The sequence below is a fragment of the Mustela lutreola genome, chromosome 7 (assembly GCF_030435805.1).
Source record: "Mustela lutreola isolate mMusLut2 chromosome 7, mMusLut2.pri, whole genome shotgun sequence".
Classification (NCBI taxonomy): domain Eukaryota; kingdom Metazoa; phylum Chordata; class Mammalia; order Carnivora; family Mustelidae; genus Mustela; species Mustela lutreola.
The window spans coordinates 86867501-86892572 of NC_081296.1; the positions used below are offsets into that span (position 1 = coordinate 86867501).

General features: G+C 37.3%; 1 long non-coding RNA gene across 1 annotated transcript in view; it reads left to right on the top strand.

Annotated features, from left to right (window-relative positions):
• Positions 1 to 3485: 3485 nt before the first annotated feature.
• The window catches only part of LOC131835341 (uncharacterized), a 30010-nt gene continuing 8423 nt past the window's right edge, over positions 3486 to 25072 (top strand). The window contains exons 1-3 of the long non-coding RNA XR_009355138.1: positions 3486 to 3600; positions 4536 to 4633; positions 14087 to 14297. This is a non-coding gene — a long non-coding RNA (uncharacterized LOC131835341). The remainder of the gene's footprint in view (positions 3601 to 4535; positions 4634 to 14086; positions 14298 to 25072) is intronic.

Genomic DNA, 25072 nt, shown 5'->3' on the forward strand with positions numbered 1-25072 from the left:
ATAATAGAATTCATCATCAAATTCCATTTTCTTTCTTAAAAAGAGGTAGGCAATTAGTGTGTTTATCCTGCTGCATTGATCCTCTCTCCCTCACACCTTGGCACATGGGAGATGAAGCTCAGGATGCTCACTGCTTTGTGGTGGGAAGTTCTTTCTGAAGCCATGTGTCCATGTTCCCACTCACCAGGTGCTACAGAGGGGCTACATGGCCTTCTAAGTTAAGGCAATGGATCACAGCCTTCTTACCTTGGGGAATCTCAACTCACTGTATTTTAACAGTGCCAGGGCTAATTCACCAGGAGGCTGACAGAGGATACTTAGGCACTGTAGCTCTCAAATTAAATATACGTCTTGAGCTTACCTGTGTGCTGAAGTCCTCCATTCCTCCTTCCAGGCTGAAACAGACCAGGTGAGGAATCTATCTAGAACTGCTTTTCCTGATACTTTCCTTCTTCTCTCTTCCTAGATATTGACAACGGGGAAAAGATAAATCAAGGCAAATTAAAGATAGTGCCAAATTCTTTCAATGCCTTCCATCAAGAGGGGAGATCTCTCTACCATCCCCTTGATTCTGGGTGGGCTCTGTGACTACTCTGACCAACAAAATACAGTGAAGATAATATCAAGCCCATTTCTGGGCCAGTCCTTAATAGACTCCAGCATCCAACCTGTAAAAGAAGTCCAACTACTCTGATGGAGAGACCATGCAGCGAGGCCCTGAGACTACAGGGAGAGGGGTCCAGCTGAGTCATCCAAGAGACCAGATATGTTAATAAATCTGTCTTGAACTCTCCAGATCAGCCCACATATGAGCTGAATGTCACCAAGTGATGCCACTCAAAGCACATGCAATAGAAGTGCCTAAATTCCTGACCCATGAAATTGTGAAATATATTAAAATGCTAGCTGTTTTACAGTTATGGGTTACATAGCAAAAGAGAACAGGTATAGATACATAGGTGCCTGACATGGATCACTTCAACTTTTAAGGCTCCCAGACTTTTGGCATGTACTCACAGATGGAAGGCTGCTCTATCTAGCCCAACTCAGTGCATTCAAGCATAGGGAAGAACACACTGCTTTCCCCAGATAACTCTTGATCTGTGACTTGATACCATTTCTGGAAGAAAAACACTGGTGTGCTATCCTCTGGGGAAAGTCTTCTCAACTGATTACACAATATTAATAAAGTATTAATCTTTTAGTAATTTACATCTCATAATTCACAGGCCACTTGGAACCCAGGTATAAGTTAATCACACTGAGCCTACGCTTTGTTTTTCCTTTTAATTTCCTCAGTTAGCACATTATTTTCAACAGCCAGAAGGTAAATCTTTTCACTTCAGAAGAAGTACATAGAAAGCCCTGCTCCTAGGTAGATAAAGAAATACATTCTTTGTTGTAAGGCCTAAGAATTATGGTGAAAGACATAAAGGTAGGCACTTTTAGTTAATGGCTTCCAAATATAATTTCATTCTTCTATTTAATTATATGTAATTTCAATGCATATTCTAAATGACTGTGAGAAGACAGTGTATTCTGGAAACATAATGCACTTTTTTGAGTATCCACAGTTTATTTGTCAAACCATAACATACTTTCATGGAGATGAAATAAATAAGAAACAACCCAAGAGAGAGAAGTAAAAGAACCTTGACAAGCAGCTTGGTTTTATCCTCAAACTACAATGGCCCAAAGTCTTTTTGAAGTGAAACAATTTACTACAGATGTGCTTATTTTCTGTACTAAAGTTTTTGTTGTTGGCTTGTTTGGTTTACTGTCCAACAGACGGAAACACAAAAGCATAAGAGAAAACTTTCTTCAAGAGAATCCCATCCTAGGATTCTAGAGACAGATGTGCCAACCCTTGACCTTCCAAATGCAGGTTAGCATCTCTAGAAGTTTAAAATAGAGACATTTATGAAACTTTGATTTCGGACTTACCCTGACAATCACAGATCACAGAATTCAGAGATCTTCACTGGCATGGAGAGATCAGTTTCTGCATCTATAAAATGAGATTGATTATATCCAACCCATAGGTTTTGTTTTAGGAATTAAATTATATTTTGGAAGGAAGAAAAGAAGTGAGCCAAAACACAAAGAAAGGAAGGGATGAATCACCAAAAGGCAATGTCACATCGAAGTTAGGGAGGAGGATAACAATGTTTTATCTGGGTGGTGGGATTTAGGGTGCTTTCTGTATTCTTTGTATTTTGTATGGCTTAATTTTTGGTCGTTAACATGTGTCTTATATTTAAAAAAATAAAAACAAACTAGAAAGTCAGGAGAAGAAAATGTTTCAAGAAAGTCTGATCAAGAGGATTTATTAAAGAGGCCAAGAAATCTAAGACAATGACTTCTCAAACGACAAATACACCTCATTCATCCTAACCCTTTTTGTGGTACATTGCTAGATGCAGGAGAACCCTATTAGGAGCCAAACCAAAGAATGACTGCAAATACTGGTTTCTAGGAGTCCCCTTTAAAGATTAGTTGCTGTACCCTATACTCATGGGGCTCCCCAATTTTTTCCATTTTAAACAAATCTCTCTATGGAAGAAGCTTGGCCATTGTTGTAATATTCCAGATTCAAAACAACTGAAGTAGTTTAGGATAGTAATGCTATTTCCTTTTTACACAACTATAAAGTTTTCAAGATTTTCAAGACAGAGTGGATGAAAATCTAAAAATAAAAACTTCATGTAATGTTTTTCATGGTCTATAAATGCTATTCAATAAGTAGTTAAAACTCATATTATCATAACACAAACATAGCCTAAATGTATCAAATTCATCTTATTTTATTTTATAAAATGTTTTGTATTTTCCTCTTCCCATTAAAAAATAAGCTTTCAAAAAACTTAGGATGAACAATTTTACATATTCTGCCTTAAAATGTACAAGAAGTTTCACAAAATTCTTTAGGCTTCATGGGTTTAATAAAAGACATACAGGTTTTGGACACAAAAAGTCCTGGGTTTAAAGGCCAATTTGCCACATAGTGGGTATGTAACTGAGCACAAGTTACTTCAGCGGCATTCCCTTAAAAGTGCAGACTGAATATTCTTTAAGCAACAGGCCTATGCTAGCCACTGAGAATACAAAGAGAACAGGGTACAAATGCTCCTCCCTCATAATCTCTTTGGGTCTTCCCTACATAAAACACCCACCTGATAAATGGCTGTTGTAAAGACGCAGATGTACTGTGTAGGGCATTCGATACAAAGTTGGGACGGAAGACAAGCTATATTACTATCATTGTGATTGCCAGGGCAAAGGGTAAAAGTTCGTCCCCTGCATAAAAACCATGGATGTCCAGGATGGGAAAATACAGAGGAAAGGAGGAAAGGCTTGCTGTCCCGGAAGCCTCAGCTCTTCTGAAACCACCTTTCCATTCCAGACACTGAAGCGGCAACCAGCGGGGCAGGAGGAGCAGAACCACGCATGCGGCCCACACGCATTTCCCATCTGCCCCCGGGGCTTTATACCCGCGCAGGCGCAGCCTGCAAACGCCAAGCTGTTAGCCCCGGAGAAACGATTCCTGATTGTGGGGAATGTGGGCCGAAGCATAACCACCATGTTTTAAAGGCTCTGTCGGTAAGACCACTCAGACAGGGAGAATCCACCGGCCCACTGTGGGCACAAACCCCAGTTTCGTACCTTCTCTGTTTCACTGTCCCCGGTCGCACTCCTGACTCCGGCCTGGATCGCTTCCCTAATGAATAACAGGCATGCAAGTCCTTGTCTCCGGCTTTTCGTTGGAGAGAAAACAGCCAAAATTCTACCTATGGAAGGAATATATTAACAGCAGAATTTTGTTGTTGGAGGAATATATAAAAATGGCCATGCAGTGAAATAATATGCAGCCATTAAAAAAGAGTGAGATTTGGGGTGCCTGGGTGACTCAGTCGGTTAAGCCTCCCACTCTTAATTTCGGCCCTGGTCATGATCTCAGGGTCCTGAGTGTGAAGGCTGATTAAGATTATCCCCTCCCTTGCCTTCTCTCCACTTCCCCAAAAAAGTGAGGTAAACTAATCAAGTTGACATTAGAAGCCTTTTTTTTTCCCCCTGAAAAAGAGAGAGAGCAAGTGGGAGGAGGGGCAGAAGGAGAGAGAGAATCTCAAGTGGACTCCACAGAGCTCAGTCTCAGGACCCTGAGATCATGACCTGAGCCAAAATCAACAGTGGACTTACCGACTGAGCCACCCCAGCGCTCCTTAATCAGAAATTTCTAAGACATACTGTTGCGTAAGATAAGGAAGATGCAGAGTAGTGTTACGATATGATGTCATTTTGTAATACAAAACAAAAATAGCCCCTCAGAAAGCTCCATATCTGTACATAAACATCCTTATTTGCAAATGTATACGTAAGCATTTATTTTTAAATTCTATATGTATATATACTTTAAAAAGGATACATGCTAGCTTTTTAAATGTGTTTGTGTATATGGGAATAGAAGAGAGGAGGTTAGTGAAACAAAAAGAGGTCTTTATTTAAAAGCCATGTCTGTGACATATTATTCCATTCAGGTAAAACCATACAAATATGAGTACGTGCTTACAACAGATGAAAGAGAGAGAGTCACCAATATACTAACAATAATCACCTCTGAACCATGGGATTTCAGGTAGGCTTTTACTTTCTACCTCACACTTTTCCGGTTTTAAGTTTTTCAGTAGTTGTAGATTAAAAACAAAATATGGAGAGGCAGTTTGGGATAGTGGTATAGAGTACAAACTCTGGGACCTGACAACTATATTCAAATCTTGGCTCTGTCACTTATGGTTGTGTGACTTTGGACACGTTAGTTCATTTCTTTGGGCTTCAGTTTCCCCCTCTGTAAAATGGATATAATATATTACCTACTTCATTGGGCTGTTAAGAAAATTAAATAGGAAATATAGGTAAAGCTTTCAGAATGGTACCTGGCACATAGTAAATGATAAATAAAGACTAGCTATTATTATTTCTTTATAGTTGACTGAGAAGGAAAATAACTGGAGGGCTCAAGTACACCGTCAGTTAGGCAGGGAAAAAAGATAAGCTTCACTGTTATTCTGGCCTCGGTAACCACTCACATGCAGCCACTCTGCTCCGGTAAGTAAGCAGTCTCTACTTCCTGGATGGAAGAAAAAGAAAGAAAAGAAGAGAAGAGAAAAGAAAAGAAAAGAAAAGAAAGAACAAAGAGAGCAAAGAAAGAAAGGAGTTAGAGAGAGGAAGGGAGGAACAAAAAGAAGGAAAAAGGAGGATGACAAGGAAAGAAAGAAAAGGAAGGAAATGACCCCAAAGGTTCCACTTGGATACTGATGCGACAGGGCAAACACCCCTCCTCCCAGGTGTCTGGTCTGACCTGAAGGATTCTCTTTCCCGTTTCCTGGTAATCTCAGTTCTTCAAGAAGTGTGCAAGTCCACGTTGGTGGTCTATTTTTTCTTAATTGAGATATATAACTGTTAGTATATACGTTTTTCTGACATTCATGTCACTATCCTAGATATCAGATTTAAAAATACTTTTAATCAGTTATAAATGAGAATGTATACACAATAATTCTAAAACTGTGTCTTCATCAAAGTTTGCTTCCAAGTATGATACATGTGGCTTTAGTGCCAATTCTTATTAACTGTGCAGCGCAATGTGCTGACACCCATGACACATTTCCCCTTCTTCAGTCACAAAAATACTTCTAATTAGCCATAAATGAGAATGTATACACAACATTTCCAATAGCTACTCTGTTCCTATCAGAGTTCACATCAGAGAAAACTTAAACTGTTGCCACTGAGCTGCCTTGCTCTAATTCCAACAACTCTTATTTCAGAAATGCTTAGAAAATTGAATCTTTAGATCTTGCTGGGTAAACAGATCTGAGGTAGATTTATTTCAACCCAAGTCCTTTATTTGAGATATGTGTGCTCCTGAACCCAACTAAAATGCATACCATAGCCATTTCAAAGGCAGTGATAAAATTACTTGGTTAAATATTTTGGCTAGATTTCCTGTTTCCAGAGGCCTGGGCTTTGTATTCTGTGGCTTCTGCATTTGCATGTGGTGATGGGGGTAGTATTAAATGGCACCACATCTGCCAACCTCCATAAATACCAAGCCACACAGGATAAGCCCCATGCATCCATCGCCACTGTGAGCCACACAGACAAGACAACGCCACATCTCAATTACCACCTTCAAAGTCTCAGATCATTTTGGCTTTCTTCGGGAATCTAGGCTGTAAGTTTATTAGGATATCACAAACCATAACATAATTCCCCAGTTAAGCGTGGAGTCTATAGTATCACCTTAGTTATAATTCAGATAATTCTCCAAACTTGAGGCTGTGAAGCATTCTGATCTGCTCTTAGATTTCTCTATAATCTCTCCTTCATTTTATAACAGGCTTAGTCTTCTGTTGCTGTGTGCAAATGGCAGTCCTTTACAAGTCATCAGGCCATGATTTGTGCATGGCCTGGTAAATTGAGGTGAAAGAGAAGCTTTTTGTGAGGGGAGGAAAAACGGTTCTGTTAAACTTTGCTTACTTTCACTACCTTTAAAAACTCATTAAATAGGTTTCTGCCTTCTACTTGCCGAAGTGTTTAAAACCCTTTTTAATGAAAAATTCTAATCCTATATAATCACACCATAAGTACTTTCTTTCTGTTCAAAGAGGAAACAGTGTTAAATTTTAATGCATACCTCTGGAAAGCTATAATAAAAGTGTTCAGTCAGTTTTAAATCCGATTAGTGTAACTGTTACAGATTAGAGAAAAATCCCAAGTGATTGAAGCAAGTCCCCAGCTCAAGGAACTAATTTAGGGTCCAGGCCTATCACACCAGAATCAAAGGGAACATGAAGGCTTTCGCATCCAGTTTGCCCAAATTTGTTCAGAAAAGAATAAAATAAAATCCTGTGCTAGATATTGCAGCAATATAAAGACAACTTTTCGAACAGGAGGCAGATAAGGCATAAGGCACCACTAGACAATGTGAAATGAGGGGAAGAGCAGAAGTGAGGAGTCCTCTAAGAGAATTCAGAAAGGACGGAATCACATGCCAGGGAGAGAAACCCTGAGACTTCTTAGAGGATGTAACTTCTAAAAGAGGATTTTTAGGACAGACAGACTCCACAGATGAGGAAACACGGTTATCGCTGCTAAGGTGGGAAAAGGTATAAAATTTTCCAAGAATTTGAGAAACTTTGTTTAGAACTTTGAGAAGGGCGGGGAATGCCACTTTGTTGAGCAGAATGTTGAGCAGGCACTATACCAGGAATCAAGATCTATTTTCTCATTTACTCCTCACAGCATCCCAGTGAGCTGGTTATTATTCCCATTTTATAGGTGAGAAAAATGAACCTCAGATTGTCAAACTTGCCTAATGTTGAACAGCTAGCAAGTGGTGGCACTCCGAAGAAAAATATGGTTGAGCTTCTCTCAGTATTTAGCCTCAGGAACTTCCTGAGTCATACATTCCTCTTATTCACCTTTAAGGCCTGATTTGTTCTAAAAGACTTTCCTGACCACCTGAGTTAGAAATTGTATTTCTGGTCTCTGAAATCACAACATTCTTATTGTCATTACCCAAGTGGCATTTACTGTACCCTGCCTTCTATTATTATTTCTTCTCATGCAGTTGTTGGTTGGGCAATTGTGTTGAGCAGGAATATCAAAAACATCTGAAAAGAAATGCGTATATATATTTAAATATTTATATTTTTGAGGCTGTTCTTCCACCTCACTTTGCCTTCTTCAGTTGTCTAAGACCATCTAGAGGAGAGGGTAGTTATCTAAACCCAAAGAGTTTATGCCAGAACATGTAAAGGCACCAGCAATAAGCATTTTTAAATATTCCCTCGGTGTTTCAAATTCCCACCCCCTCCCCAGTGAGAACCAGTAAGCTAGGTGGATTGAAAATCAGGTGATTACACTTAAAAAAAAAAAATTAAATTGAATTTTTTAAAAAATCAGGTGATTTGATATCAGGTCCCAGCTCTGCCACTTACTAGTTGTGTGATCCTTACCATTTCTGAGACCCACTCTTATCATGTATAAGTTGGAAATCATTTTATCTGCTTTTTAGGATTAATTTAAAAGTCAAATGACTAAGTCTGTAAAGTCTTATATAATGGGATGGTATTAACATGTCTGGATTAGAAACATCTTAAAATCTGGACCCTGCTTGCTCCTTGCTTTTATATATACAAACTAAGTGATTGCACTTAGTAGATACTTAATAGTAGGTGTTGATTCACAAATGTATGTCTCAGAACCTTAGGAAAATAACACATTCAACTAAGATGTCAAGGAAATATACTGAAATGTCCTCCACCTGGGATACCATTTATCTTACAACTTTTCCCCAGCCTGGATACATTTTAAGGACAATGCCTATTTAAAAGTCAAGGCTGTCTCTGAAATGAGGAGCTTTGGGCTCCAGATTGTCATTATCTACCATCTTTCCTCTCTCACACTCTCCATTCTATACCTCCAAACCAAGATGCTCACTTACACCTCTTTACAGTCAAGATGGAACTCGGCCTTATTAAATTAATGATTACTGAAGAATAGAGGACACTTTTTACCTTTCAAAACAAATCTTCTAATGAATGATAAGAAAAATTAATTTCCTCATTAAAAGAGGACCAGGAAGGGGAAATGAAAGCCAAATACAAACCCCCTACAGTAAGAGAAAGGATGGCAAAAAAATAAAAACAAGGATTCATGAATGCAGGAAGAAATTAAAACAAACCTGCAGGCCCTCATAAATACAGCAATCAGGCAGCTCCATGCATGCATCCCATATTTGAATTTTTATTTTACATGAAGTATTTTTGTATCTGCTTTGCCTAAATTTGGCCTCTTACCAAAGCCTAATGACTCTACTTTATGTTAAGCTTTTCGAAGGATCTAAACTTAAAACTCGGGGGGAAAAAACCTGTTAATTTATCTTGTAGGAAAAGGTGTTATAATTTGAATGAAAAACAGCAAGCAGACAGATAAAAAGGAGCTGGCACAAAGCTCAGGCAATCAATAACATTTTTTGTACCTGCAGGCTGAGAAATTGTCTCCAGTGTTGTATGATGTTATTACCATTGCCTATTTTCACTTGTACATTAGGTTCAAGCATAATTGTGTGAAGATTTGATGTTCTCCACAGATTTACTATTTTAATAAGCTCATAATGTTAAAACACTATATGTGTTTACAGAGGTACTTACACTGTATTAAGCAAACAAATCAAATCATTTTTTTTAAAATGCTAAGCAGCCTAACTTGACCTTTCTACAGGCCCTGGTCAGTTCGGAAGTGGATCCAGATAATAGTCTTCTCTGACTCTCTATCTTTATTCCTTTCATCAGCAAACATACTTGTCCTCACAGACCATATGCCATTATCACTCCAGAGACTGCCTTTACTCTATTGAAGTTTATGGGGCAGAATGGAGCCACTATGCTCGATACTCCTAAATATTCATGGTAACCAGAAGTAAGCTCAGGTACCAAAAAGCAAGTGTGTCATCTAGTTCATAAATCTATTTTTTGAAGTAAAATTTAGGACTTGGTAGGATGTGGCTGTATTAAAATAGGAGACATTAAATCCATGCAACAAGCAAAAGGGAGACTCATTGGCATAAGTAAATTCAAGGTCAGAGGCAGCTGGATTTTGACATTGAGTTCAATATTGAAACAAAGAAAAAGTAGCGTCCCCAGTTTTTGCAGATCATTTTGGTCTCTTCTTTATTTGAAGAAATAATTTAATAACTATTTAAAAATACATATCCTTTTCTTTAGATTAAAAAAAACACATAAGCATGGAAGAAAGAAATCAGTGATTCTCTCTCTCAGAAATGATCCTTGCTGATTTTAGATCTTATTATTCCAGGCTTCTTCTGTGCATGTTTGAATAGGTTAATCTGACACAAACTGATTTTTAAGCTGGTGTTTTTCTTTCCACTTAATGTTTTGTTAATATCTTTCCATGTGGTTAAATACTCTCCAACTTCAATAACACATTAATAGCTGTGTAGTATTCCATTAAGGAATACTGTGTTGCCTATGGTGGGATATCTGGGTTGCCTCCACAACCCAATTAAGATGGTAATGAACTTATAGCAAGTTCTTTTTTAATATCAAAGCCTCCATCTGCACTCCTCATAAGACATTTTATAGCTCTAAAAGGCTTTAACTCTTGTGAATTTAGTGACTTAGACTTTTCTATTGACTTCCATTTAATCTTAAGGATATATTACACAAAACAACTCTTTTATCTGAAAACTTGTAAAAAATAATTACATCTGCATCAATTAACATTTTACTTCTATAATTCCATAATGTGTACTTCATATATATTTGTTTCTGCAACATCATCCTTAGAATAAATATATGAAATAATATACACACTTAAGAAACATTGCACAATTACTTCCACCTAATCCAAAGACAATTCTCTTTTATCTACTGATTCATTCAACAAGTACTTATTAGGTACCTACTGTATAACATGTACTATGCTGCATGCCACTGGAGAAATATTTAAGCATCTACATTGGGTATGTCTTTACTTCAAAGTCAAAGCCACTAGGAAATGTTTATGTTTTTCTTATATTTTCCACAAATATCAGAGGCAATACTTAATTTATGTTATATAAAGATGTTGTTCTACTTTTGAGTGGCATGTGGACCTTTATCACTTGTTGACCAATTAACTAATAACAAGAAGGTCTAACAAATCTCTCTCTTTTTTTTTTAAAGATTTTATTTATTTGACAGAGAGAGTGAGCACAACCAGGCAGAGTGATAAGCAGAGGGGAGAAGCAGGCATCTTGAGCAGGGAGCCTGATGTGGGACTCAATCTCAGGACCCTGGAATCATGATCTGAGCTGAAGGCAGATGCTTAACCAAGGGAGACCCCCCAGACCTCCTATAACAAATCTCTCTTGACAGAAATATAATCTATACCAATCTGGGCCAAATTAACAGGGATTTTCAGCAGTTCTGTACTTTCTGTGGCCCTTAGATAACAGCCAATAGATAATCAATTATGTAAGAGGCTCATCTTGATAGGTGAGATGGGCAAATGAACATTAACAAACTTTTAAGGGTCCCATCACCTCCACAGTAAGTTTTAGGGCCTGCCCATCAAGATCATCCAATATCTCTCTTGCATATCCTCAGGCTAAACAATGTTCCTTTATCCTATCATTTCACTTTTTAATATGTCTACCTTTACCTTCTCATTTTTTCAGTGATTCAGCTATAACCTAAAAATTCACCCATTCTATCTGCCATCCTTCTAACACCTTCCCAAACTTCCATCAGACTAAATAATGACCCTCTTCTAGTGAACACTTCAAAGAACACTCAAAGCTGGCCTCTTTCTCAAAATCTTTCCTGACTGATTGGAAGATAAAGCAGCTTTCCAAAGAGTTCCATCTCAACAGCATGCCATTCCCCATGGAATGTGTATTTGGATATAGATAGTGTTGTTACATATGTATGAGAATATGTTTTACTTATTCACCTGCCTTTTTTCAGCCTGATTGTGAGCCCCTAAAGACTAAGAACATGTTTTCTCTTTATTCTGTAATGATCCCACCCCCACAGAGTTACACTGCTAAATGTTGGTGCCACCTTTCTTGAAAGCAGCTATCAATAATTACAACATTTTAACTAGCTAGGTCTTAGAATACAGATTTTTAGAGGTAGAAGGCAATGTTAGAGGTTACCAAGTCCATCACCTTTCTCTTTTTAAAGCTCACATTTATTTAGTATTTATTACATTCCAGATACTATGCTAAGCTCTTTATGTGAATTATCTCATGTAGTCCACACAAAAATTGATGGAGTAGGAATTCTAAATATCCCCATTTTTGTGTGCCTACCAAAAGTCTCCTTGCACCTTTCCATGAGAAAGTATACACAAATGAACGAACAATAATAGCTTAACCTAGGATGAGGACTAGAATAAGATGGAGGGGTGCAGGGCAAAATTTGAGGAGGCTTGCTCTTTCAGGGTTGTGCAAGCACTTCCTTAAATTTTGCCCTTTAGGTACCTCTCTTGCCTCACCCTAGTCTCAGTCCTTACTAGACCTTATTGTATGTCAGGTACTGCTATAAGTATATTATGTAGTTAATACAACAAACCTATGAGGTAGGTAGTGTTATCCTCATTTACAAATAAGGAAATGGAGATTAAATAATAATCTGCCTGAGATCCCACAGTTAGTAAATGACAGGGATGGTATTCAAATTCAAACATCCTGGTTGTAGATAGATAATTAAATGAATACATGAAATAAGGAATGAATGACTATTAAGGCCACACTGAAAGTTAGGCAGAGCTGAGGGAGCCCCAAATCCTGATTTCTGGCTCTCAATCTAGTACAATTCCCCCATACCTTTCAATATCAAAGTTTCTTTGGTGACTTATCAAATTAAATGTAAGCAATTGTTGACTTTTCTCTAACTGAACAATTTTTTTAAAGCAGGTAATAAAGACGTTTGAATCAAGCGCATGTAAAAGGTAGCAGTCCATAATTTCTAACAATACTAGACTTCTTTTTCTCTGAATTATTTAATCTCATAGTTGGGTAAAGGTCAAATTTCTAAACTATTTAAACAATTACTGACTATAAGTATAACTGCATGCTACCAAGCTGCTCATTTTCTACTAAAAGTTGTAGATCCAAGTATTAAGATCAAGTTCTTTTCCTGCCCCACTTTCTAGGTAATTTTTCTGGTTCTGGTAATATTTTCATGGATTCCATGATTCAGAGCAATAGAGATTATCTTCACTAAGGGATCTAATACTTCACAGAACATTGAGTTGTTGCTTTATCTTCCATGGAGTATTTTTGCTCTGCCTTAAAGCTTCCTTCTCTTAATAAGAACATCCCTACCCTGATTTTATGTTACTTTGGTAATTCTCACATTGCAGGAAGTTCCCAGATGATAAAGTTTATAATACTTACTTGTCAAAAAAAATCAGGGAGTCAGAAAAATACTGCCACTTTTGTTACCATTGATACTAGGTTAGTTTTATCGCTTCTCAGCCTTTTGGCTAAGATCAAGTGTGATACTAGGTTAGTTTTTTTAATTTCCTAATCTTCAGTTCTAGGAAATGAATCTGATTGACCAAGATCATCTTTCTAGGCATGCAAAATCACCTATGACTAGCTGCTTATGCACTAACTCCCCTTAAATTAAAGATCTTCCAGTAATCTAATCATTTGAGGCCAGGGACAGGGACCCATAGAAGAGAACTTGGCAGTTTAGGGAAGCTTCATATAAAATGGTACAGATTGGAAATAAGTAAGCAGTGAAATAAATAAGCAGAGCAAGATTTTTTTTATACTTTGATGTGTATTTCAGAAACAAATTGGAATAGGGAAGTTTATGTGAATTAGTAAGAAACAAATTGGTTTTTAAAAACTCCTCAATGAGTGTTATACTCTAAAAACTGGAACAATGGGAAAATTTAGAAAATATCAGAAAATGTTGTCTTTAGGAAAATATTGAAGAGGCTTCAGTAGCAACAACTGTCATGAATGGGTTAGAACATGCGATATGCTATGTACTGTAATGCCTAGATATAAACACATGAAACTGACAATCCTAAGAGTACATCCAAGAACTTCATGAACATACCTGATAAAATTTCACAGTTGTATTGAGTGTCTAAAACATCAGCCACTTTTTTTTTAGACTCCATTTATTTATTTTAGAGAAAGAGACAGAGACAGAGAGAGCATGAGCAGAGGGAAGACAAGCAGACTCCATTTGGGCACAGAGCCCAACACAGGGCTCAATCCCAGAACCCTGACATTATGACCTAAGCTGAAATCACAAGTCAGATGCTTAACCAACTGAGCCACCCAAGTGCCCCAACAACAGGCATTTTATTTGAATTAATTTATATCTGTTTCATGTCCTTTTAGAATAATAGTTTCTGAAGATAGTGCTTTGCTATTTAAGATTTGCCTTATGGAGCACCTAACCCCATACATCAATACAGGCAATAAATAAAGAGAACACTGTAAGATGTTGGAAAATATAAATATCTTTATTTTTCTTTTTTTTTTTAATTTCAGGGAAAAAAATAACATGAGACCCTATAGTGAAATGGAACATCTATAAATTTTGAAGCTAGAGAGGACAGATTGAACAGTGCTTCTGTGAGGACTTGGGAAATCAATTATCTGCTTTAACCTGACTGATCTCATCTTGTAAATTTTTATGAGGATTACATAAGAGTATGTAAAGAACATGCCATGTCAGAACTTGTCAAGTCCTCAGGATAAGGTAACTTTTATTACTTTATCATATATATTTTTGGAACAGTAGAATCATAGTATAAAAACTATGACAGATGGATATAATATATCTAATGTAAAATGTGGCCAACATAGACAAATCAAATATTGAAGAATCATGTATCAGTCAGGGTAAGCTAAATAAACTAATTAATTTAGCAGAGGCTCAACTTCAGTTACTCAGGGAGTAAGGCTGACAAAGACACTACCTTCTAACAGCCACTTCTTCTGGAACATATAGACTCTTCAGTCACCAGCACGGTAAGAGGGCACTGGAGTGTCTCACACATTGCCAAGCACATATCAATATTAGAAATGACATGTATCACTTCCACCCACAACCAATTGCAAAAGCTAGTCAACATGGCCCCATCTAATTGCACAATGGTAGAGAAATGTAACCCTCTCATATACTTGGAAGGAAAGGAGAATGAGATACGGTGAACATTAGAAGGCCTTACCAAAAGATTTGTCCTTAGCTCAAAAGGCTTTCAGAAAAGAACCATATAATTGAGTTTTTAATAAGGTGGGTTGTTTTTTTTTTTAATAAATGAATTTTATCTTCTTGGTGATGTGGCATATTTGGTTGATTTGGGTGTGGGGCAAAACATTACAATTAATCATTGTTGGAGTTGTCCTGGGTATGGCAAAATAAAAGAAGTTGCCATCCAGAAAGGAACTTTGCACAACAAAGTGTTAAATGAAATACTACCAGGCAAAATAAGGCAATACTCTTTTGCTGTCTAGCACCACACAAGATGCTAACTAAAAGAGTAAATAAAAACATTCAACATGCATTTAGCTTTCATAATTTACCTTCTGCAAGGTTGATTTAGAGTATGCAGAATATGCCACATTATTTAAGCTGTAAAAAGGAGCTGCTTTACACTACCTGCCATGTACAATTATAATAATCTGTCAGACAAATATAATTACAGAGTGTGATGTCTGTTTGAGTGTGAAGGCTTTGATTGTGTGGTATTGTCTGCTCCACACTGTGGCACAGCATAAACAATTGTACTCTGTGGCAACTCTCAGCCAGAACTGATGCTCACATCAGGAACGCCCTATTAAATAGCACAAATGGGTGGGTTTGGGTTGAAGATTGTTGACTTTGTTTGATTTTTTTCCCCCGACACTTTTCCAAGGGCAAACTTGACCACAGTAAGTTTTCTGCAGTACAGTATGATAGGTCTCCAAGATATTGTTAATAAAAGTGAGTGGGAATGGGAGGCTAAGGCAAGGTATGGCCAATTAACAAGTTCCAACCATTTTAATGATGAAAAGTAGGTTGAGAAAGGAATGCATGGGTCACTTTAATGATTAAAAAAATAATTAGGTGACACTTCATGGATCTAAAAGATTAAGTTGGTATTTTATAGAGTAAGTTATTATTGTAATTTGTTACTGGACCTCACACCAGCTGACAAAATAGAAAAGGTAACCATCATTATAGCCTCATAATCGTATTAAAGAAATTAAAGATGTGTTTGCTTTAAATTAATCGTTTCCTTGTTGTACCTTCTATACTAAGTTGGATCAAGCTATTTTTAATTTATTTTTCAACTGATGATCTCATCACTGTGACTGTGATCTTCATACCCAGATATTTTGCTGTGGGACTTCTCTGCAGGGTACTCCTTTTGTTTTTTAAGATGAAACTTGCCTAGAAGGGATTTAAGAGTATTGGCTTACCAAATTCTGCTCTTTTATAGTTCATGTGGTAGAGAAGTTTTATATTATAATCCAAACTCTACGCCTGATCACATGGTCAGTCCAAAGTAAAAACCTGGATTTGGCTTCTGGTTTTCTTTTAACTTACAAATATATAATGTCATGATGATATCTGAAACAGCTTAGAAAGATTAAGCAACTTTTCACTAACAGCACAATTTGCTTTCATTGATAAATGAGCACTAATATCCTATCCCTTCTGGCCATATGAGAAAAGAATTCCAGAGATTAGTTAATATAAACCTGATAACTTTGTGCTAGAGATGTGAGTTTTCTGGATGAATCCACCATTGAGAAGAAATAGCATTTTTATGATGTTTCAGTGTTTGAGTCTTCCAGTATAGGCTCCATGGACAATAACAAATCTATCATAAAATAACCACAGAATCTTGAAATCTTTGCACTGGAAAGACCTCGACCAAATAGAAATGATACTTCATTCCTTGGACCCTAATGTACCCTCTGTATCTTTCTCTCATAGTTATTGGAAGGATAAGATGCCTACTTATATTGGTCTACAAATCCCTTAAGACCAAGAATTATAATTTACTCCTCTTTGTCTCCTGAATGCTTACAATAGGACCTAGGGTAGCATGAATAGCTGAAATGATAGATGAATAGAAAAAAGAAAAAAATACTATATTGCAATAATGGATATTTGTGGGACCTTCTCCAGTATCTACTCCCTCCCTTCCTTTCCAACAGTCCCAATTTCTGTTTGAAGATTCAAGTGGTTTCAGAGAAGCTCTTATTATCTCCAACTCCAGGAGTAGAATATGTAATCTAGGTTAAACCAATTAGCACATTCCATCTATCTAACAAGTTTTTGGCTCTGCCTTGAGCACATGACCTAACTAAAAATTTTCATTCAGAGAGAATCTCAGAATTATTTCTGGGAAGGAAGAAACAAAGATGCTTTTTGCTGGGTGTAAATGTGGAAGCATGCAATCCTAGAGTGGATGACAGCCACTCAGGACCATGAGGAGAGCAAGTCTTAGAATAGAACCAACGTTAAGAAAGGTATATAGCAGAGACAGAAAGAAACTGGAAGCCTCATTCGAACCTAATCTTATCTCTGGATTTTTCAGCTATAAAAAAAGAAACAAAGAAAATAAAATTCCTTTATTTTTCATGTTAGCTTGGGTCAGATTTTCCGTTTCTTACAACACAAAGCGTCCTGATTCAATTGTAAATAATGCCATTGAACAGATGTGAGCTGAACAAGCACCATGTACTTCAGAAATATTGGCAAGCCCTAATGCAAACCATTCCACAAACAAACTACAAACCAAAAGTGATGAACACTCCTAATTTCCATTTCCCACTAAAAGGAACCAAGGCTTCCTAAAGAAATGGTTGATTTTCCAGGTCTTGTGTAGGAAATGTACAAGTTGAGACAGGGACATCTAGTTATGTCAAAAGGCAAGATAGTTCTCACAAGCGACTATGCTAAAGAATGAAACCAATTTGAAACAACTCCAACCAGCTAAAAGTGGGACAGCTTGAGCATCTAATAATAATAATAATAATAGTAATAATAATAATAATTGCTAAGGATCAAAACTGATCAAATATGTTAAATATGATGCTTTCATAGTGGTACTAGAGTAAATAAATTTCATTGATCATAGAGAGTATTAGGAGACCACCTAAATAAAGAAAAACAAATATTTAATTTGCCTTTCTTGTATGAACTCTGCTCCAGGGAGTTGTTAAGTTGTTAATAGTTGTTAAGGAAAAGTTTCTCACTAAACTACATTTCCTAGCAAAGAAATGAAGAAAAGTCCTTGTTGCAAATACTTAATGCAATAATAGATCTGGGCAATAAACGTGAGTGGCTGCTTACATCCCCAAAAATAAAACCCACACATTATGTGCCTCTTGATGGAAGTGTACCATACCACCCATGAAGTATTCTTGTCAAATAATCAAACATGAATCAGATCAAGCCTCTTAGTCTAACTACTATTCCATAGGAAATAAAAGAGAGATGCAATCAACAAAATCCAAAGTGTGGGAAGCTCTACAGAGAAAATGACCCAATTTTTATGAATAAACTGCAAAGAAAAAATAGAGATATAACTTATAGATTAAAAGGTTCTTAAGAGATATAGCAATCATTTGGTAACATGAAGACCTTGTTGACATTCTGGTTTAAACAAACCAACTATAAAAAATATGAGACAATCAGAGAGATTGGAATCCTGATTGAATATTTGATGATAGAGGGAATTACTATTTTTATAGGTGTGATAATGTTACCATTGTGATTTTTTTAATTTCTTACCTTCTATAGATTCATACAGAAGGAATTATGGGTACAAAGATGTCTAGTACAACATTATTTGGGAGAGGGGAAATAAAGGTGAAATAAGATTGCCATGAATTCATTATTGAAGTTGAGTGGTAGGTATATGAGGGTTCATTAAACTATTCCTTCTGCTCTTGGATAATATTTAAGATTTTCCAAAATAAAAATTTTAAGTATATCATCCCATTATCATTCAAAATCATATATACATGCCAGCCTTTCTTGCTTTCACATGAACAGGCTGTCATCCTTCAATCATGTTTTAATTTCTCCACATGGTAGTTCACCCAGTCACTGATATCTGTATGCCTTCTTCCCAGAGAGTGGGCATTATCCCACACATGCACACTCATCCCCATGGAGGTGTTATAGGAAATCCATCACTCTCCCAGCTTAAAAGACTTCACTTTTTTTTTTGTCTTATTGTTATGTCCAGCTAGCCGACATATAATACATCATTAGTTTTTGATGTAGTGTTCAGAAGTTCATTAGTTGCGTATAATACCCAGTGATCATCACAACACATGCCCTCCTTAATAGCCATCAACCAGTTACCCCATCCACCCAGCCTCCCCTTCTGCAATCCTCACTTTGTTTCCCAGAGTCCAGAGTCTCATAGTTTGTCTCCTTCTCTGATTTCTTTCCATTCAGTTTTCCTTCCCATCCTCTATGGTCCTCCACTCTATTCCTAACTAGAGGGGATTGTGCTAAGTGAAATAAGTCAAGCAGAGGAAGACTTCATTTTCATAGACATGGTTTTCTTCCATTTATTTCCTTATACCTCTATTCTACTTTAATGGCATTATTTATTCCAATTCCTACATCCCTCTTTAGGAATGAACCATACTGACTAACTCATGCAGACAGACCTATAGCTAGCCAGTGCTATGTTGAAAAGTTTCAACATCTACATTTCTGTGGGCCTATATACATAATCTGGCTCAGTGTAAACCTCTTAAGTGAAATGCTCTCCTGGAAATAAAACCTGCTCTCTATGTTCTTCTATTTTATTTCAAACTCAATACAAAGCAATGGTCCCTAAAGAAAAGTTATGCTGGAGTTAGGTTCACACTATTTCCCTGAAATGTAATAGGAGATTTAAACACAGATGATATGACTGGTTAATAAATGTCACCATTGAGTAGCTTTGTTCACCTAATAATATCATTCCAATCATTATAAACAAATTGAAGGGGTTCTTATGTGAAACAAACACGGCAGGACTTATTCCTGCGTAACACAAGACCAAGCCAGGGCAGCCAATCCTAACGGCCTTCAAGAAGGGGCAAGACTGGCGTGCAGCTTTGTGGTATCCCGGGAGGATTTTATTTCCAAATATAAAATTCATGCCATGCTCACAGGCAGAACCTTAGAATAGTCATAATGATCTAATGGCAGCAATACTATGGAAGGCTGCTACTAATACTTTGAACTACTGCCGTTCTATACAGATCCAAGGATATGATTTCAAAGCTCATGTGGAATGAAGACTGCCCCAACTGAAAGCAATCCACCTGAGTAAAAAAGAGAGGAAAGAAAAGAACAGGGTAGAATGCAACCGAAGCCCACAATTTGGGATTTCTAGGATAGGGAGGTCGGAGCTGGTTCTCTGATTATGGGGTTTCTTTTATTATTGTTGTAGTTTGAAGGAGTGGCAAAGAAAGAGAAATTGTCTCTAAATTGCATGACTGACTTTTTGAATTACCTCTAACTTAAAGATTATAATGTGTTTATTTTCCTCTTCCAAGAAGAGAAGGATAGGAATTGCTCCATCACCCTCATGCTCTTTTCCTTCTGCTATCAAAGGAACAAGAATTCATTGATGACAACTCCCTTGTGCTCAATCTTGCTTCAATACTGACAGCAAAATGAAAAGAAATAGCATATTAACTGCAAAAGAGGTCCGAACCCCTGTAAGTCCAACCTTAAAAACATCCAAGGCCTGTTGGGCCTGTCACTTGACATTTAGACAAAAATGGCTGTTAGGCAGAAAACTGCCTAACAGTTAAATGCCTGTATTTATAGGTAATACTCACTGTTTCAAACCTAATCATGCAATTCTTGTGGGAAGAAGTTCTGACAGAGCTAACAAGCCTGTAAAAGATAGATAGATAGATAGATAGATGATAGATAGATATAGATATAGATATACACACACATATACATGTATGGGTATATATATATATATATATATAATTTTTAAATGCTTTGGGAATTTCCTTTCATTCGTTCAATAATTTGCAGTTGGAATTCATAATTTTAGCAGAGTTTCTCACATACAATCCCAAATTTGGAAACACCTATTTTAGAGTATATTGTAACATGTGTTTAAGATACATTGAATCTTTGGAGAAAAGTGCTATAGAAATTTAATAAATGAAAGCTCATTTTTGAAACTTTGTAAAAATACACGCATTTGAATTAATTTTTAGCTAGACAATCTCCTTGGCAGGTAATGTGTAGTGATCCCATATGCCCCAGATTTTAAGGTTCTGGAGTATGGGAAGAAAAAGGTTATGGCCTAAAGAAGCTCATTCTGAGAGTGGAATAGTTCTCGACAAAAATCGGAGTGGGAATGCCAATTTTGGCCTTGAAAATGCATTCACTTATGCTATTTGGAATGTGAAAGAGATTTGAAATATATAAAAAGTAGAGTTATAAAGGGCAGCTGGATTCAACCACATGGTCAAATTTGAATCAGCAAACTGACATTCTCTGAGATAACACACATTATGTCCTTTAAAATTAAAAAGGAAAACAAGAGCCAAGTATCATTACTCATTTGTTATTTTGTGAGCTGGTTCAACTCAAGAATACATAATTTTCTGGTTATAATGCAAACTAAGGAAGGATGAGAGCCAGATATAAACAATTTCTTCCTTCTGGAGTAAAATATATAGCTATCTAGGGAATCAGTGTGATTATGAAGAGACCAGATGCTTTGATTCTTGGCTGCTATAGGACCTGGCCTAGCAACCTACAGCTTTATCATCAGAGAGGTAAAGATGAGTCCAAGAGATTAAAAAAAAGATAGAAATAAAATTCTTTGTAAGTAAGCAAAAGTGAGGACAACCTTTTCATAAGCAAAGTAAGCTGATGAAGGTGCAGAAAAAAGTTTCACCAGAAAAGCCACTGTGTTATTATCTTGCTTAAAGCATGACATTTGAACCTTCACATGGAAGCATCAGTTTCTAATGCATTAAACTTTAGGGTTATATATTGGACAAGTTCTGGTTCTTGTTTTTATTTCTCTTTAGTGATTTGTTGACTATTATGTATTACCAACATATTCACAGCATATATAGCATTTGATTAATATGTGTATTTTGTAGAGATGTTTTATTTAAGCCAACTAAATAATGTCCTTCATACATACTTCCAAATTTAGGACAAATATAGAAAAGTTATTTATGTTAATATGTATTATATTGAAGTTGCCAGATCATTTAATTTCCCTGTTTGCTAGAGTTAGAAATGTTTTACATACACCACAAATGACTTGATCTTCCAAGAAATCTTATTTTGTTATTCTAAAAGTATAATAAGGGATTGAGGGCAAGTCTGGGAATATGACAGAGTAACCAGAGCTTAAGCTCACCTTGTCCATGGCTACAACTAGATAACACATTAGTCTAAATAACCCAGAAAATGACCTGAAGACTAGCAGAACAAACTCCACAAGCAAAGATACAGAAGTCTCATTGAAGAAGGTAGGAAGGGCAGAGATGTGAGAGGTAGTGTAGAGCAAGGAGCATGGAAAGGGGAGAGAAACAGATTATCACACCAGGGGGTCCACATAGGGACTCTGAGTCCCTATAACATTTGGCTTTGAAAGTGGAAGGACTGAATTGTGTGAGTTCTTACAACCAGCAGAACTTAAAACCTGGAATTTTAAAAATCATTAACTCAGATATGGAAGAACCCAGAGGGTGATAGGAAGCCAGGTCCCTACTCCTAGAGAGATAACACAACAAACAGTCCAAGGAGATACAGTCTAGAAGCAGTAGTTTGAAAAACACCTAGTACATATAGGAGGAAGAGTAGTTTACTCATTTCAGAGCACATCATGGAGGGGCAGGGATTGTTAAGGGACTTCTCCAGGAACAAATTTACTGGCAGGCACAATCTCCCTTCTCTACCCCTCAGGATAAACACATGGCCACCTGCAGGAACCAGTGCTGAACTGGCATTCACTAACTTTCTTACACCAGGCCCCACCCCCTCACACTTTGGCAGATCCACCCTTTCTGGTCACTTTTGCCTCAATCCCAGTGTTGTGGGCCCAGAAGACCTGTGCAAAGCTTGCCAACACCTTGTCTCCTGACCTGCATGCTTTGTGAAGCCTCAGTCCCACTGGTGGTGGAGACAGCTGGCCCTATAGAAGCCTGAGGCACACCTTGTTAAAATTGCATGTCCTACCCCATCCAAGGACCAAACACTGCCCACAATTATCAAAGAGAACCTCTGCAAACAGTTGGACCGAAGGAGAATGTGGCCAGGGCACAACAGCAGTGTGCACACAACACATGCAGGAGACATCCCCTGAAATGCCAGGTTCTCCTGAACAAGGGACACTACACTACAAGGCACAAAGGACCTCATCTTCATAAGGCCATTACTTTCAAGAGCAGGAGATACAGCTGACCTTTTTTTTTTTTTAATTAAGGTTTTATTTATTTATTTGACAGACAGAGATCACAAGTAGGCACAGAGGCAGGCAGAGAGAGAGGAAGGGAAGCAGGCTCCCCACTGAGCAGAGAGCCTGATGTGGAGCTCGATCCCAGGACCCTGAGATCATGACCTGAGCCAAAGGCAGAGGCTTTAACCCACTGAGAGACCCAGGCCCCCCTATAGCTGACCTTCTTAACAGATAGCAACAGATAGAGAGTTGAGCAAAATTAAGAGACAGAGGAACATGTCCCAAATGAAAGAACAAGACAAAACTACAGCAGGAGACCTATGCAAAAAAATGTATAAATAATATGCCTGATAGAGAATTTAAAGTAATGATCATAAAGATACTCACTGGACTTGAGAAAAGAGTAGTGGATATCAGTGAGATCCTTAACAGAGTGATTAAAAAAAAAAAAAAAGAACCAGTCAGAGATGAAAAACACAATACATGAAATTAAAAATACACTAGAAGAAATAAGTAGAAGACTATAGGAAGCAAAGGAGCAAATGAGTGACCTGAAAGACAGGATAATGGAAAGTAATCAAGCCGAGCTAGTGAAGGGGAAAAAAAATTATGCAAAATGAGAATAGACTTCAGGAGCTCAGTGACTCCATTAAGCATATTATTTGCCTTAGAGGGATCCCAGAAGAAAAAGAGGGAGAAAAGAAGGCAGAAATTTTATCTGAAGAAATAATAGGTGAAAATTTCCCTAATCTGGGAAAGGAAACAGATATCCAGATCCAGGAGGTACCGAGATCCTCTGACAAAATCAACCCAGTGAGATCTGCACCAATACAAATAGTAATTAAAATGGCAAAAAGTGGTGGTAAAGAAAGAACTTTAAAAGCAGCATTAGAAAAGAAGATAGTTACATACAAGGGAAATCTCATAAGTCTATCTATGGATTCTTTCAGCAGAAATTTTGCAGGCCAGAGGGACTGGAGTGATATATTCAAAGTGCTGAAAGGAAAAAAATCTGCAGCCAAGAATACTCTATCCAGCAAGCCTATCATTCAGAATAGAAGGAGACATAAAGATTTTCTCAGACAAATAAAAGCTAAAGGGCTTTATGGCCACAAAACCAGACCTACAGAAATGTTAAAGGGGATTCTTTTAGTGGAAAGGGAAGACCATAAGTAAGAGTAAGAAAAGTAGGAAACCTGGCGAGGATGTGGAGAAAGAGGAACCCTCCTACACTGTTGGTGGGAATGCAAGCTGGTGCAGCCACTCTGGAAAACAGCATGGAGGTTCCTCAAAATGTTGAAAATAGAACTGCCCTATGACCCAGCAATTGCACTACTGGGTATTTATTCTAAAGATACAAACGTAGTGATCCAAAGGGGCACGTGCACCCGAATGTTTATAGCAACAATGTCCACAATAGCCAAACTATGGAAAGAACCTAGATGTCCATCAACAGATGAATGGATCAAGAAGATGTGGTATATATACACAATGGAATACTATGCAGCCATCAAAAGAAATGAAATCTTGCCATTTGCGACAACATGGATGGAACTAGAGCATATCATGCTTAGCAAAATAAGTCAAGCAGAGAAAGATAACTATCATATGATCTCTCTGATATGAGGAAGTGGTGATGCAACATGGGGGCTTAAGTGGGTAGAAGAAGAATAAATGAAACAAGATGGAATTGGGAGGGAGACAAACCATAAGTGACTCTTAATCTCACAAAACAAACTGAGGGTTGCTGGGGGGAGGGTGTTTGGGAGAAGGGGGTGGGATTATGGACATTGGGGAGGGTATGTGCTTTGGTGAGTGCTTTGAAGTGTGTAAACCTGGTGATTCACAGACCTGTACCCCTGGGGATAAAAATATATGTTTATAAAAAATAAAATAAAATAAAATAAAGTAGGAAACATAAAAGCAGTAAAAATAAGTGTATCAGTCAAGGGATTCACAAAATAAAAGGATGTAAAATATAACACCATATATCTAAAATGTGGAGTGGGGAGAGAATAGTAAAGAACAGTTTCAAACTTAAGAGACCATAAACTTAATATAGACTGCTATATGCAGAAGA